The sequence below is a fragment of the Lissotriton vulgaris genome, chromosome 2_2, assembly GCF_964263255.1.
Source record: "Lissotriton vulgaris chromosome 2_2, aLisVul1.2, whole genome shotgun sequence".
NCBI classification, from domain to species: domain Eukaryota; kingdom Metazoa; phylum Chordata; class Amphibia; order Caudata; family Salamandridae; genus Lissotriton; species Lissotriton vulgaris.
Window position 1 is genome coordinate 119,109,071 of NC_141688.1, and position 16,566 is coordinate 119,125,636.

Consider the following 16,566-nt stretch of genomic DNA (forward strand, 5'->3'; position numbering starts at 1 on the left):
TTTTGAGTAAAACACAGCTTTGTCACCTAAACTAGATTCACAAACAAATCTAAGTCCAAACTGTTTATATAACTTAGTCCTCTAATCAGCTAAGCCAGTAGGCCTCCAGAGACTATTGACCAACATAGGTGACTTTAACAACGTGAAATGCCTTCAGATAAATCTTTATAAAACTAAAATGATGGTGTTTTCAAACATAATGAATCAATTGCACATAATAAATTAACTCCAAGTTCGAACAGGTAATGCAGTATAACTATCTAAGCTGGCAAACAAGGACCGATTAAATGGATAATCTCATTTTAAAATACTGTAAGCACGATGCTGTGGTGCTACCGCAGGATTGTTACAATTCCTCCTAATACTCCGTGTTTGTGCTATCTCTGAGGCACAGACCTCAACAAAAAATAGACTCAGTAATGGCATAGTAGATGCCACTATTCACTGAATGTCTCATCTGCACTCTAGATATACTTCACATGAACTATGTATGGCAGATACTGAGACTTTGACAATCCACTCGACTTGCTAGACCTTGGCTACAAGTAAATCAGTAAATAGTGAGCAAAGTCACTAGAGTCATTCCAGATCATGCACTAGATCTGCACCAGACATTCTAAAGGCACAGCTATTCAGATGCGTGAAGTAGCCGAACTACAACCCTAACTTTCAGCTCCACAAAGACCAGATCGCACTAATGCTGCAGAACTGCAACTTGGGTGCATGGGAATTACTGCCACTGAATGGAAGCAACGACTAAAGAATGCCACCAGGTAGTGGCCATTTGACTCTGATCTTTTGAAAACCATGCAAAATTAGGGTTCAAAATACTTTCTTTTGTCATATACATTGAACAGATGGTTATGTTTACATCTTCTCTTGAACCCTAGAGTTGTGTTTGCTGTATACTCCTAGAACGTCAGATTACCTGAACTGAAGTTCACGAGCAAAACAACAAGTGTCTTTATGCTTTAAGCTTGGAATGTTAAATCACACAACCTATATCTGTCCTGCACTGTTAGACTTGCATAGAAAATCCTTGTGCCTAATCTGTAATGAAGAATCATTCAGGATCATTCAATAAGCGTTGGCACTTTCCTTTAGCTGCAAAGAAATCACAATATTAGCCAGCTTTTAGTGGTCGGGAGCGATACTACAAAAGAGAATTATCACAGCATGTCCTCGATAGTGGAAACATAATAAAACTCACAGAGTAAATTAATGTGTAGTTGTACCACTTATATTTAGAACTTTTGATTCATCTCCTGTACGCATTTAGTTTGTGAGCAATGGTGGAATTCCAGTTCTGAAAAGCTTCAATTATAGGCTTTGTTTCAAGGTATGATTGTAATGTAAATGTAAATGTATAGGCATTTATATAGCGCACTACTTACCCGTAGGGTCCCAAGGCGCTTCGACCGCTGCAAAACCCTTCCTGGCTTCCCTGAGAGATGGTCCCTTAATGGGTATCTCCAGGGTGAGACCAGGCATCCCCGGCGGTCTGGTGGGGCCGTTGGTGAAGATGAGGCAAGCTAATGTCCAGAGTTGCCGAGTGTGAACGCTGATCAGAGTGGGCACCGAGGCGAGAGAATTATCGAGCCCGCTGACCCTGGTCCAGAAACCTGCTTCGCCGGGAATCGAACCCTGGTCCCGGGCCGTCCTCTGCTCTCGGGTCTGCCGCCTCTAACCAGTGAGCCACACTACTTCACTACATGATTTAGAGATTATTATTTATTTGTCAACAATTAAGCTGTACGTAAATAGGGAGCTGCAGCTTGAGCAGCTTAATTGCTAGGTAGTGTGTTAATGTATCAGTCATAAATTTATGATACTTGGAAACAATACCTTATTCTATTAGTAGTATAAAGTCATTGTAATTCCTTTTTTTATTTGTAATGTACGTAATGATTTTAATCATTACAATGACTTTATACTACTATTACTATTTCTGTTATGACAGCCTTTGCTGTGCCAGTGCAATGTGAGCAAAATACCAAATCTGAAAGAGACAGTAGTTACAGATTCCTTACCTTATAGATTCCTTACCTCAGAATTCCCCCCAGGCATCCGACTTGATCTGGAGAAACGTTTTCGTAGCAGTACCCTTGTGCATCAGTAGGTGACGTCAGTCAACTCTGCATTCATTGTCTGCGTCATATGGTTGCCGGGATGACGTCACGGTGTCTATTTAGACTTTTCCCCCTGCGAGCTGATGTCAGTTCTCTCTTTTTCCACACCAGCCAGCGCAGATCCGGAGAAAGCTTTCCCCTCAGTCACTTTTTGATGAAACTTTTTTTGCCCTTTGTCAACGTCTTTTCTGAGTCTTCGACTCCTGGTGAATGAGGGATGTCCCATCGTTGGACCAGCTTCAAGCCCTGTGACTCCTGTCACAAGTTGATGTCGCTCACCGATGTGTGGCTTTGGTGCCTGGCCCGCGACCATGATCCAAAGTCGTGCTCCGACTGCCAGGGGATGAACGCAGAGTCTATGCAGGAGCTGTCCCGAAAGCTTTTGGAGGCCCGGCAGTTCGCCCTACGCCGTTTGAGGTCCCCGTCGAGAGGAAGGTCGCGGGACCGGTTGCAGAATCATAAACGTTCCTCTTCGAAGTCTTCGCACTCCTCCTGTAAGTCGAAGCCCAAGAAGGTGAAGAAGTACTGTTGCTCTTCGCCTTTCCCTGTCAGTCGGCTGACGCGAACCTGGAGCGTCGTCGCTCTCCGGCTCCGCCTTCGAAGCACGCTTCTGGGACGACTCTGCTTCCGTCCCGTTCCCGGAGCCGTATTGTCCCCAGCCCAGCTTCGAGCTTTCTAAGCAACGCTTCACAGCATCTTTGGGCAGCGCGACTATGCCAGTGGGACTTTGGGCCCTGCGGACTCGGCTGGCGACCCTGGACGTTTGAGGCCTGTGGATTCGGCTCCGACACAGGAGGGCCTCCGAGGATCCAGGCCTGGATCCGGATCGTTGCCGGTCGACCTCACGAATCCAGTGACTATGCACCCAACACCGATTGTGCCCCAAACAGGCGTCAACCCCAGCCACACCCCCAAATAGGACCCAGCGCCGGACCAGCGTCAACCGGCACCGAAGGGTATTTTTCTACCTCTGTTCATCCCTCGCGTTCCCTATCACCCTGAGTGCCATCCAGAGGAGGGTGAGGAGGGCTGGGAGGGGTCTGTTGACCCTCTAGCAGACCAACTTCAGATGCCGGACTGGCAAGAGGAATTGAGTGATGCCAGTTGTCTGGATACCTCCCCAGACCGTGGCTGCAGAGGAGGGGGGAGAGGGAGCTTCCTATGCTGTGGTGTTGCGTAGGGTGGTTGAGACATTGGGCCTCAAGCTTCCTACTGTGGCTGTCAGGACTAACCTCCTGACTGAGGTGCTTCAGCCGGCAACAGCCTTTTCGGAGCCCCTACTACCTTTTAATGAAGCCCTCACTGACATCCTTCTGGGCACTTGGTCCAAGCCCAGCACAGGGGCTCATGTCAACAGGATGATTGCCTGACGCCACCACCTGGCCCGGGTGACCCACTTTTCCTCTCCCAACACCCTACCCCTGAGAGCTTGGTGGTCAAAGCCTCATCCTCAAAACGTGCATTCCATTTACTCCCCCAGATAGGGAATCCAAGCAGCTGGACCATCTTGGGAAGAAGATGCTTTCTTCCGCCAGCTTAGGACTGCAGTCAGTGAATGTTGCATGTCTCTTGGGCAGTTATACACACACAGAGTGGTATTGGGTTGCATAAGTGCTGTCCCAGTGCCCGGGGGAGGCCCAGGCCGTGTACATCCACTCTGCTGCTGAGGGTAGAGACGCAGCAAAGTTCACCATGCCTTGTAGGCTGGATACTGCCGACTCGCTGGGTAGAACGGTTTCCACGTCGGTAGCACTGAGTCGCTACGCCTTGCTGAGAACGTCTGGCTTCTCTGGGGATATCCAATCTACCCTTTTCGACATGCCCTTTGATGGCCGTCGCCTGTTTGGTGACAAGGCGGAAAATGCACTTGAGCGTTTCAAGGACTGTAGGGCCACGGCCAGATCCTTGGGCCTCGCAGCCACAGTCTGCCCCACACAGTCTGCCTTTCGTCCCTTTCGTGGCTACGGAAGGAGTGACCCACTACGTTTCTCCTAGAGCCACAGGGCAGCGCAAGGTACCCAGCCTCTGCGTGGCCGGGATCCGTCATCACCCCCCTCACTGGCACAACATCACGTCAGACAGGTGGATTTTGCAGATAGTCCGAAGTGGCAACTCCCTTCCCTTCAAGACTAACCCTCCCTTCATGCCACCTATACTCCATCGTATGTCAGAGGATCATTTGGCCCTTTTCCGCCAGGAAGTTACTGCTCTCTTGGTCAAGGGAGCTATGGATCGCATCCCTGTGCCAGAAGTAGGTTGTGGTTGCTACTCGCACTAATTCTTGGTACTCAAGAAGGACAAAGGCCTGAGTCCTATCTTAGAACTCAGGGACGTCAACCGCTTCCTCCGGAAGGAGAAGTTTACACTGTTAATCTTGGCTACCCTCAACCCTGGAGACTGGATTGTAGCGTTGGGCTTGAAGGACGCTTATTTTCACATCCCCGTCTTGCCTGCCCACCGGCGTTACCTACAGTTCACGGTAGGCCACGAACATTTTCAGTTTACTGTACTCCCCTTTGGCCTTACCAGCGCCCCTCGGGTGTTCACGAAAGTGATGGCGGTGGTCGCAGCTCATCTGCGCAGATCAGGGGTTCCAGTCTTCCCCTATCTGGACGACTGGCTGTTGAAGGCGGGCTCGCACCAGGCTGTCGTCTCCTACCTCCAGACTACGGCAGACCTCCTGAATTCCCTGGGGTTCACTATCAACGTGCCGAAGTTGCACCTGATTCCCTCTCAGAAGCTCCTTTTCATTGGAGTGGTTCTGGACCCAGCTCAGTTTTGGGTCTATCCTCCCGAGCAGCGAGTCTGGGATATTCAAGCTATTATACGGAAGTTTCAGCCTCTATCCTAGATTTCGGTGAGCATGACCCTCAGGCTGCTGGGCCTCATGGCCTCCTGCATCCTGCTGGTGGCTAATACCAGATGGCATATGTGGGCTCTGCAGTTGAACCTGTAGTTCCAGTGGGTGCAGCAACAGGAGAATCTTTCCGATGTCACGATTTCGGAGGGGACTGCAAGTCAGTTGCAGTGGTGGCTCATGAACCAGGATTGTGTCAGCGGCAGATATCTCTCCCTCCTCCAAACAAAGTTCACTGTAGTGATGGATGCACCACTTCATGGATGGGGCGGCTACATGGGGGAGGTGGAGATCAGAGGCCTCTGGTCTCCGGCGGAGTCTGGGCTCCACATCAACCTTGTAGACCTCCGGGCAATTCGTCTTGCACTGAAGGCATTCCTTCTCTCTGTCAAAGGAAGTGTAGTGCAGGTGTTCACGGACAACACCACCGCTGTGTGGTACTGCAACAAACAGGACGGGTTGGGGTTGTGGACCGTATGCCAAGAGGCTCTCTCCTTTGGACATGACTGGCACATCAGTCCCTGCTCTGGTGCAAAACTGGAGAAAGGGAAAGGGGAGTAGCCACCTCCACCCTGGGTCCTTCCATAGGTGGGACCCTAGAGTAAGTCCAACCCCTAAACTCAGTATAAGTATAGGAACCCAGTCCTTAGGACTTCAGGTTACCCTGGACGAAACTGTCCAACATATATCCTGGAACTTTGACATTCTTTTTCGACTAGAAAACTGAAGAATCTCCCTTTGGTTCAAGGAGTGACTCCCCTGTTCAAACAGGCAGCAAAGAAGCATCTTGCTGGTCTGCATTTCCAAGGCTCCCGCCGGATTTGCGACACAGGACCCAGACTTCCAGACTTCTCCGAGGCCAACACGAGATCCCATCAAAGCTGAGACCCGCAGCCCTCATGAGTGATGTGGTACTGGAACCCCTGGACACCGTGCACATTTGCAAGTGCATCAACTTCCCGAGCTTTCCCGAAGTTGTACATTGGGCTACTTGTAGTCCAAGCCCGAGCACTTTTTGCACCGAAGATTGTGGGCCTACACTCCACGAGTGTTCCGTAGGCCCGCTTCTATCATTTCCGCTCAAAGCACCTTCGCGATCCCTGGTCCCTCGACTGGTGGGCCCCACAAAGATAACTCTTCTGTTTCTTGGGCTTTCCTGGTTGCTCCAGACGCGCCCTGACTCTCCTCCAAAGGGTGAGTCCCCCAGACCTTGCTGGTCTGTATCAAAGCCAATCTTTGCTTTCTGCGTGGGTTGCTGTTGCCAAGGCTTGTTGGGTCCAATTCGGAAGCCGACACCGCAGCACTCTACATTCTTTGTGGGACAGCTCTAATCCAGCGCCTGGTTGTCCTCGACGCCTCCTGGTCCTCGTGGCTGAAGAGTCAAGCTTCACCTTTTTCACCTGAAATCACTTGACATTGGTTGGCATCTTCTCATCCCCTTTCTGGTCACTGGCTAGTGACCCAGACTCTGTCCCCTCTGCTTTCAGGTTCTTTAGATCTCCGATCCACCTTTGGATCCACCCGGACACTTTCGACTTGGTCGCCAGCAGCACTTTGCAGCAGATCGCCATTGAAAACGACGACGAAAACCGACACCAAAAGACACCTATGCACCCGACTTCCCTGGGTGAGGTAACTAGAGTACTCCGGTGCTACTGTGGGTATTGACTCTAGAACTGCCTAGTTCTAAAGGGGTTTGCTCCAAGTCCTCTTCGAAGTGTCCTTCCTGTGTAATTTTCCAACTGCGACTTTCCCCATGGAAGTAAATGGTGATTCGCGTCTGCGTTTAGACAATGCACGCGTCCCCCGTGGGGTGGTTCCTGGTGGCCCCAGTGGTTCTAAACGCTCTAGGCCTTATATCTATGTCAGTTGTGGTTCTTATACCACTTTCTTAGTATATGGTTTGTGACGCCCCTAAGCTAATATATATATATATATAGCCACGGTCAAAACGCCGAGGTTTAAATGGATGGTGTTTGTTGTGGCTCTCTGTCTCATTACTGAGGAAGGCCGAGTGCCGAAAGCTCGTTCTTTTTGAGAATTAAAATACATTTGTGAACCTATCTTGGAGTGCTGCTTCCTGTTTTCCCGTGTGACTGCAGGGAGGGATTATTGAGCAGACATTGTTGTCGGGTGCACCCCCGACTCGCAGGCACCCGCCAAGGAGTGCAACAGGCAGGTGCGAGTGGAGCTTCAATATATATATATATATATATATATATATATATATATATATATATATATATATATATATATATATATATGATGTGGTTCTCCTTTCATTTGGTCATTCATGAGATTATAGACTGGTAAAACAAGCTGCTGTACATTCCTTCAAGACTTAGCCTGAAGGCTGCTCTCCACAGCTACCACTAGGATAGCTTTCTATAAAGGTGGTCTTTAAACCTACCATCAATAAGGGTCGTTTGGACTAGTGTAAGGTGCCCACTAGAATAGTGGACAACATATGCCAGGCCGACTTCTCACACCTGGTGGTTCAACACCTGGCAGGTTCCTTGAATGCCACGGCGGACGAACTCAGCCACCGGTGCATGGTGGATCACGTATGGCGTCTTCACTTGGAGGTGGTGCAAAGTCTATTTCAGCAGAGGGGAGAGCCTTGGTTAGATCTATGCGCCACCGAAGAGAAAGTGCAATGTCAGCGGTTCTGCCCATTAGAGTCTCCAAGGCGGCACTCGCTCGGCGACGCCTTCTGTTGCGAATGGAATTGCAGCCTCCTCTGCGCCTTTCCGCCTGTATCACTTCTACCCAGAGTGCTGAAGAAGATCAAGTGTGACCGGGCCCAAGTCATTCTTGTGGCTCCGGACTGGGCACAAAGCGTCTGATACCCCGAGCTCTTGAGCATGTCCACCGTTCCTCCGATCAGACTGCCTCTTTGGGAGGATCTTCTGTCGCAGTTGACAGCTTTCGACCTTCCTCCCGAAGTCTGTAATGTCATCTTGGCAGCCAGGCGTCCCTCCACTAAAAAGGTATACGCCTGTAGATGGAACAAATTTATGGCATGGTGTCCATCTGGTCAAAGTAGTCCTCCGTACCAGGCCCTCTTTTCAGCCCAAAGTGGTTACCTCTTTTCACATAGGTCAGACCATCACATTGTCCACCTTCTTCCCGCACCCTTCCAAAGTGGAGGAGAGACTCCACCGTCTGGATCCAAAACATGCGCTGTCTTTCTACCTTGACCAGAGTAAAGACTTCTTAGTGGACAATCAACTCTTCGCTGGCTATGTGGGGGCCAAGAAAGGCCAGGAAGTGCACAAGCATACCATCTCTCGATGGGTTGTCCTTTGCATTAAGCTCTGTTATTCTTTGGCTAAAAAGGAATCTCTAGTAGCACTGCGTGCCTACTCTACCAGGGCGATGGCAGCTACTACTGCTTTGGGACGTAGAGTTCCGCTTGTTGACTTCTGCCAGGTAGTCACGTGAGCATCCCTGCACACGTTTATTAAGCCCTACTGCTTGGACGGCCAAGTCCGGAGAGAGAACGCTTTTTCTGCCGCTCTGTTCTCCAGGACTTCTTGGTGTGAACTTAGTTTGCAGACCCACCTCTGGGGTTGCCATATCTGTTCTAAGGTAAGGAATCTATAACTACGGTCTCTTTCAGATGAACATGTTACTTCCCTTCAGTAAGGATGTATCTGTAAGAGACTTTAGTAGTTATAGATTCCTTACTGCGAACTGACTTCTAGGGATAGGGACTCCCTTACAGGTCCGTAGTTCTGTGCACCAGTGGTCAGTGTCTTGCATGACTCTGCTCTTCTGGCGTGGAAAGTTGTGTCAGAACTGACATCAGCGCGCAGGGGAGGTGTCTAAATAGACACTTGACGTCCTCCCAGCACTCACGACGCCCACGACAAACATGGGGTTGACCAACACCACCTACCGAAGCGCAGGGGTACCGCTATGGAAACATTTCTTCGGATCCAGTCTCAGGCTTGGGGGTAATTCTAAGGTAAGTAATCTATAAGGTAAGGAATCTATAACTACTAATGTCTCTTACAGATCTATTGTTACCGAAGGTAAATAACTTGTTCTTCAGTTCTTAGCTGATTGATCTGAATATTATAACAACATCAATTTAATTGGAAACTGATTGTACTGAAAATGAATGAGCCCTAGAACCTTGTGCCAAAGTTTTAGACATTGACTCCTAAGGAAGTAATATTTGATACAGGTGCAGATTAAAAGATTACAATGTCTACTGTTTATTTTTTTTGTCGTTTAGCAGCCCTCATTTTGCACAAGCTCTATGGGTGCTCTGTGCATAACAGAAAAATGGAGGGTGGAATGTTTGAATTAATCTCTGCCACAGATAATTGAATGGGGCACCTTCCAGTACATCATTTGTTTGTGCACCATGCCACTTCTGATTGGAACTAGATGTACTCAAATCAGCCTCAGTTCTGCTCCAGTAGGAAACATCCAGCACAACTTGCCACGTCACACCCCTTCTGAACAGGAACTCCTGTAACTCCAGACCAGACCTAGACTTAAATTAAGCAACATAGTTTTAGTATCAGAAATGTTTCTGGGGCTGTTATGCACTGGTATTGCGCGTCCTAGCATTGACACCTATCTTTGTGCCAAACCTTTGTTTTTGAAATGTGGATCTGCCCCCTTGGCTCAATTTAATCGCTATGGACATATTAATCATTTTTTCTCACTGAAAGTTCTCTACTCTTCACACCAAATCGGAAAAAGAAGAGTCACAAAAATACTGATTCACTCAACTCTGATTGTTTTTAGTTCCATGCATGAGTGGTTCGAGGCCAGGTTTTCTGCTATGTCAACACTTTTATAATTAGAGATGAGGTGGGAGTGATAGGACACTTCTAATAACGCACACATAGTTCAGATTGTTTAAACGAGTGCAGCCTATTGCAGGCTACTTCCAACTAAGGTATTGTTTAATCTGCCCCCAAAACATGGGAACCTCTGCCTTTTGAGAGCTTTAAAGTGTACCTTATAAGTTTAACCCCTGTGTGGTTAACTGGTTCATTGGGAAACTTTGCTCCATGTCACTGGAGTTTGATCTTTCTTCCTTACATATACAGCATACTCTTTTTACAGCAAGTCTTTATCTTAAACTGACAACCTTTTGCTTTGAAAAAGAGTTAACGCTCATCTAACTTAAACCCGCCTTTGGTTTTGTGGTATTTTTATATTTTACTGAATATATTTTGACCCCTGGATGAGTGTGGGTGTTTATGCCTTTGAAAGCCTTTGGATGGAGAACCTATTTACTGGTGGCAAGAAGTCTGACAGTGGAGCTCAGCAGTCTGGCCCTACAACTGTGCCATTGCTTGTGGTGCTTGGAGCAGGACCAAGAAGCTAAGTGCTCAGCGAGCATTCTTGACCGTTATACTAGGTATAACATTCATAGGTACTGCTAAAAAGGCTTATGTGGGCTGTGAAGGCCCTGCCGCTCTATTTACTGTTGATAGATTCAGTAATTGGCAATCAAAAATAAATGAGCTGAGAAAGGTAGAACATGCTAAGTAATGTTTCTCCTAAAACAAAACATTTGTTATGAGGTAATTTATTCTCAAACTTAATTGTCTTGTCAGCTTGCAAATAATATCAATTCACTGTAGCGTTACCACACTGGCAAGATTTCAATAGGTAGCACATGACATAATAAAGCTTTTGTGGAATGGCACAATGTTTCAGACCTAAACCACCCCGATGCTGTAAGCAAAGTTCAGGTATTCTGTAGGGTACAGCTTGTCAGCATTTAACACGGTGAATGTGCACTTAAACCTTTGGGATTTAGTGAAATGTATCATTAGTAGATATTGAGGACCACAAGGGATGACCTTTTCATTCATGCTGGGAATTTTGTTCTGCAATGCATAGTAACATTTTTGAAAATAGAAAGCTAAAATCATGGTCATGTCTTTGAAAGGGTACTTCAACCCAGTTTTAAGGTTGTGAAATACTCACACGACCTTTAAGGAAATAAATGACACTGGATAAACTATTTACCATTTGATTCATGGGATTCCATAAAGGAATTGCCTTTTCATATGCTTAGTTTCTGATACCTATGTGGCATGTTTGGATGGCACAATAAACGTGGTACAATATTACCGATAAGATTCCTAAGGATCCCAGTGCTCAGTTTCTCCATAATAGCTATATAAGACAAGTATCTGCTAAATAGTTGCACACACCTGATTAGTGTGTGTTGTGCATTATAGAAGCTTGTGTATGTGTGTTATTTTATCTCTTTACAAATGACTCAAATTTTGGAAATATCCAAGAATCCCTCTCTTGGTATAGTCATTAATGTCTTGGAGATCCAGATGTTTTTTTTTGTCATTTTTGAAAATGTTCCTTTTAGCTTTTGCAGGCCATCATATGCCATGATAAGAGGGATGCTTGAAATAGGTTTGAGAGCCTTAGTAGAATGTCCTCTTGAGCCATGTGACTTGGCTAAACCAGGAGATCTCCAGTTATTTCGTAAAGGTACAAAATGGCTACAGGAAAGAATGAAAAGTAATAGTTCTCTCTTCTATGAACACAGTGCCATTTCTTCTGGTACTGCATCTCGTCTCCAGTTATAAAAAAAGTCACAGAATGAATCTTAGCCTTGTCAGTAACAACCTTAAAAACAGCCAGCCACTTATTGATAGGAAAACACCTTATCCATGTTGAATGTGCTTGCATAGTCAACGAAGACATCAGCAACCTATTTGCCAATTAGACCACGTTCCACATCAATTAGGGTCTTCTCATTAACAATTTATTAGATCTCAACCCACTTGTGAAGACACCGACCTAGTTAATGACTATTGAATGAAAAACTTCACCCACCACTTAGAATCAGTGGAAACCATTCACCCAGATGTTGACAGTAAAAGTAGAGCCTGAGCCTCCACTCCAAATATTGGAAAACTGAGGCCACTAATGAGGAGGAATCTAAGTAACTAAACTACCCAGCACATCTAGGCATACACTTTGTACCCAATGATGGAGATTATTTAATGTAAAGTGAAGAAGAGGATGCATATTTCCTATGACCAACTTTACTGTCACTTCCCAACCACCCACAACATGTACTCTTTTGCTCACCCTTGAAAAATGGTCCCTGCTAATTTATTGCAGTCTTAAATCATATGATGGTCCTAAGTAGCATCATCACATTGTGGATCAACGGTACCTTCTGCATGGGTTCGCCGACTTCCATGACTACGAAGTTTCCAGAGAAAGACCATACATTTTTTTTGGACCTCTGGAAGAAAAGTGATGATGATGAGGGTAATAGAGACCCAGATAAAGCTACAACTGAGTGCCTATTTGAACGTCCTCTTGTATTCCAACCTTCATATGAGGGGCACTGCTGCAGGAGACTCAATGCTCTCTTCATAAACAACAGCAGCCTTAACATCTCTTTACGTTAGACCATTTATGGGAGAAAGGTTAATTATTAAGAAAAGCATTTGCATCCCAAGTATTGAAAAAAAATATATATTACGTTCCTTCCACTGGTCCTATATTTTTTATCAGGTTGCGTTGCAAAGATGGTCAAGGTGCAGACCCTCCAAAGAGAGAAAGTGTTATGTAACTGCCTTTGGAAAGAAATTCAGCATGACTGCTAATGTGGTGAAGGTTGTAAATCTCTTGAACATTTAAGAGATATACGACCACTGCATGTGATAGGAAAGGCTCTCTCCTTGTTTCTGCTCCCAGGAAATCAAGCTCAGAGGCTAGAAGTATACTCCGGATAGGAGAGATGGTCTTATAGTTAATTATAAATGCAGTAATGGATGTATTCCCTTTTGAAGATAGCTAGTTGGATAATGTTGACATTTAGGGTCAAGGTGGGCTGCATAACATTTCTTTTCAACCAGACGTTTGTTCAGTAAAGTGAAAATGTTAGTTAGTATAAGTTGAAGACCAGATATGTTTTAGTATGCAAAACTATAAAATCTTAAGAAATATACTTTCTTTTTCATATCAATGTATATTATTGTTGTCCATACATACATTTTATATAGAACGTTCATTTGGGCAACTGAATTCATGTATTGTTTCGCCATCTGAGGACAATACCAAATAATGATGTACATATAATATAATTCAACAGTATATTCACATACATTCATTGAGGGATGTTTGATGAATACATTTTTGGGTAAGTGCAGATTTCAGCCCCTAAAAGGGAGGCAGTTCATTTGTTTCCCAGAATGCAAAAAATCATACATTTAAATTAATATGCCACTCATAGCCAGCATCTTTCTGAAGAAATGTATGCTTTGCATTGAGCTGAATACTAGACTGAATCAGCACTCCGAGTAATGGAAATGTGCAATAAAAGAAACTTAAAAAAAAAGGAAAAGTTAAGTTTGTCACAGTAAAATTTCGATTGTAAAAAAAATTGCTATTCCGCAGCTGCCATTTTATACCTATAAAAAAAATGAGGCACCATCTTTTATGGAAATCTACTTTTTCAAGAAACTTGCAAATATTTACACAAAAAATATTAAAAGTTTAGAGTGCACTTTTTATTAAAAAGAAAAGACCTACACCACTTTAGCAAAGGATATTTGCAGTGGGGGTAGGCTGCCTGTGAAGGGATGGGCAAAGCCCTGATGACCATCTCCAGTGTACAAAGCCTTGAAGCCGTATGCTGTGGGACTTGGCAACTAGTGGCAGGTTGCGCCAGTACCCATGACCAATCCCGCTTTGTACTGAAAAAGGTGTATTATGAAATAAAAGTAGAAGACACTGTAGAGAGACAGAAATTTTTCCCAAGGATATGCACACACATAATTTACACCAAAGCGCATGTCGTCAGTCATGCAGAAAATGCCAAGCACACCTTTTTAAACACCTTGACCGTGGCGCAAATTTCGCCGCTGTGCTGGCATTCTAATCAGTGGGTGGGGTTCGGCAGTCCTCTGCACACGCCCACCGTCACGTGGGACGGCCGGGGGCCGTCCGCAGCATCGAAGGGGTTGAAATGGCACCAGAAAAAAAGACTAACTCTCAGGACATGAAGTACTGTGTGCGGCGCATACCATAACTGGCGAATTTCAATGGTTTTGCGTGTTTGAACCAGAACCATAGCTCTGTTTTATCTTTGGTTAGATATAGATGGATACATTTAAATCCGGTAGCAATTCTTGTGCTGAAGTTTTTATTTTAGTTGCAAAGGTTGAAGGTCCCCTATGTGGACAGGAAAGCATGCACAATATAACACACACTGAAATGCGAAGACCACACAAAACACGTGTTTAAGCTTTAGAAATGTAGTTCAAGATAAATCTTCATCCTCGAGCATTACTTGTACTGGTTAAGAAAAGTCATAAAAGCAGGGCAGTCTTAAAGGTCATTGCTTAAGTCATAGAAATAATAAGAGTGGTGTGGAGGGTCGTAGAGTGGAGTGGTGCACATCAGAGTGAAAGTGTTGTAGAATGGATGGCTTGGAGTATCTTGGGATAGAGTGGAGTCTCATAGAGTAGAGTAGGGTAAAGTGGCATAGATTGGAAGGGTTTAGAGCAGAGGGGCGTAGCGTGGCTTATTGTAGAGTCGAGTGTAGTAGAGTGGCATAGAATGTAGTGAAGTCACGTAAATAGGAATAGAGTGGAGTGGAGTGGAGTGGAGTGGCATAGAATTTCAGAGTGGAGTAGAATAGAGTTTCTCCAGTATTAGGGTGTCTTTAATAGATTCACATGCTTGAATATTCCCCGTCGTCGAAGTGGGAGTCCCACGGTTAATAAAATAGCAATAACATACTAATAACATATGTATGTAAATACATAACACATAAAATATATACTAGAAAAACATAGCAAATACTCAAAACAATTCCTACATAGGAATACATGGTAGAGAGAGAAAACACTTGTAACATATTCCTGTCATTATGTTAGTCCAAACTACAGCCAATCAGGCGCCAGCACCCTTCCAGAACCTTCTCCTCAGAGCACAGTCCCTCAGATTTTCGACCGCACTTCGGGTGAAAGGAGTCTCCCTGAGATCTGCTCAGTTTTCTCAACTTCTTCAACTTTTCCTGTCTTCTCAGCATGTCTTCAAGTAAGAAGTCTTTATTTAGACTTTGTTCTTCTTGTGGGAAATTGCGTCTTTACTCTGAGGACCCCCACAAGAAGTGCATTTATTGTCTTTATCCCGACCATGAGGTTAGTAAATGCAAGTTTTGCAGAACTTTCTCTACTAAGACCCTTAAGGACAGAGAAGGCCGTCTCCTCCTTTGGCTTCAGAGACTTAAAGATATGGATTCGACACTGTCTGATGCAGAAAGCCTGCTATCTGGACCTTCAAAAGCAGCCTCCAAGCGTAGTAGTGTGCAGGATATGCCTTCTCCTTTTCTAAAAAGGAAGAAACTTTCACTGTCTGTGGCTCCTGCGGTATCCTCACCACCTCCTACTACGTCTATGCCCACGAGACCTGGCTCTCAGGCGTCCTCTGCTGCCTCCAATCATGTTTCTGCTCCGAAACATGTTTCTTCGTCGACTGGAGCGTCGATGATCGTCCCGATGACGAGATCTGCCGTCTCCGGATCGTCGCCGGCGACAGTGACGACGACAGCCTCCGGATCGTCGCCGGCGGCAACATCGACGTCTTCCATGTCGACGAAGGTATCGATTAGCTTGAAGACTGTCCCGTCGACGATACCTATTGCCTCATCTTCAACAGAGAAATCTGGTTCGTCGTCAGCAAAATCATAGTCGACGAAAGCTCACAAGAAATCTTCTTCGTTGTCGGTCCCGTCGAGGACAACTCCGTCGACGGCGGTTTCATCAACGATGACGACTTCATCGACAAACTTACCGTCTTCTATGGTTCCGTCGTCGACGGCGGCTCCGTCGACGGGGGATCCTTCTGCAGCGACTCAGTCGACGCAGCTGCTTCAAGACACTCGCCTTTGTCAGGACGTGTTTCGATCTCTCGGCCTCGCCATCAATGCCGACAAGTCCCAGGTCAACCCGGCTCCCCGCAGAAATTTTCTGGGAGCCATTTTAGACACAACGCTTGCAAAGGCATTCCTGTCCCAAGAGCGTCAATAAAAAATCCTCCGCTTGATGTCTCTGATTCGGGCAAAACAGTCCGTTTCAGTCCAGATCTTAAAGTCATTTCTGGGGATGGCATCGTCTTGTATTGCACTGATCCCAAATTGCAGACTCCGGACTCGCCCCATTCAGGAGGAATTGGACTTACAGCGGCGTCAGGTCACCGGTTCTTTCAACGACCTTGTTGGTGTCACCGCTCGAATGAGAGCAGCTCTCCGGTGGTGGGCGCAACCATCCAACCTTGCAACAGGGACTTCTTTTCTCTCCACCACTCCAGAACTCACGCTAACAACGGACGCCTCCTTAGAAGGCTGGGGTGCTCATCTTCAAGGCCTCTCCAACAAGGGCAAGTGGTCTCTGCTTCAGCGTTCTTGGCACATCAACAGGCTGGAGTTGATGGCCATTTTTCTGGCACTCAAGTCGTTCCATCTTGTGATTCAAGGGGAGTCGGTGCTCATTCAGACGGACAATACCACCAGTATGCACTATGTCAACAAGCAGGGCGGAACCAGGTCTCCACTCTTGT

General features: G+C 46.0%; 1 protein-coding gene across 3 annotated transcripts in view; it reads left to right on the forward strand.

Annotated features, from left to right (window-relative positions):
* Positions 1–16,566, forward strand: part of TMEM266 (transmembrane protein 266) — a 766,234-nt gene that overhangs the window by 231,647 nt on the left and 518,021 nt on the right. The window lies entirely within an intron of this gene.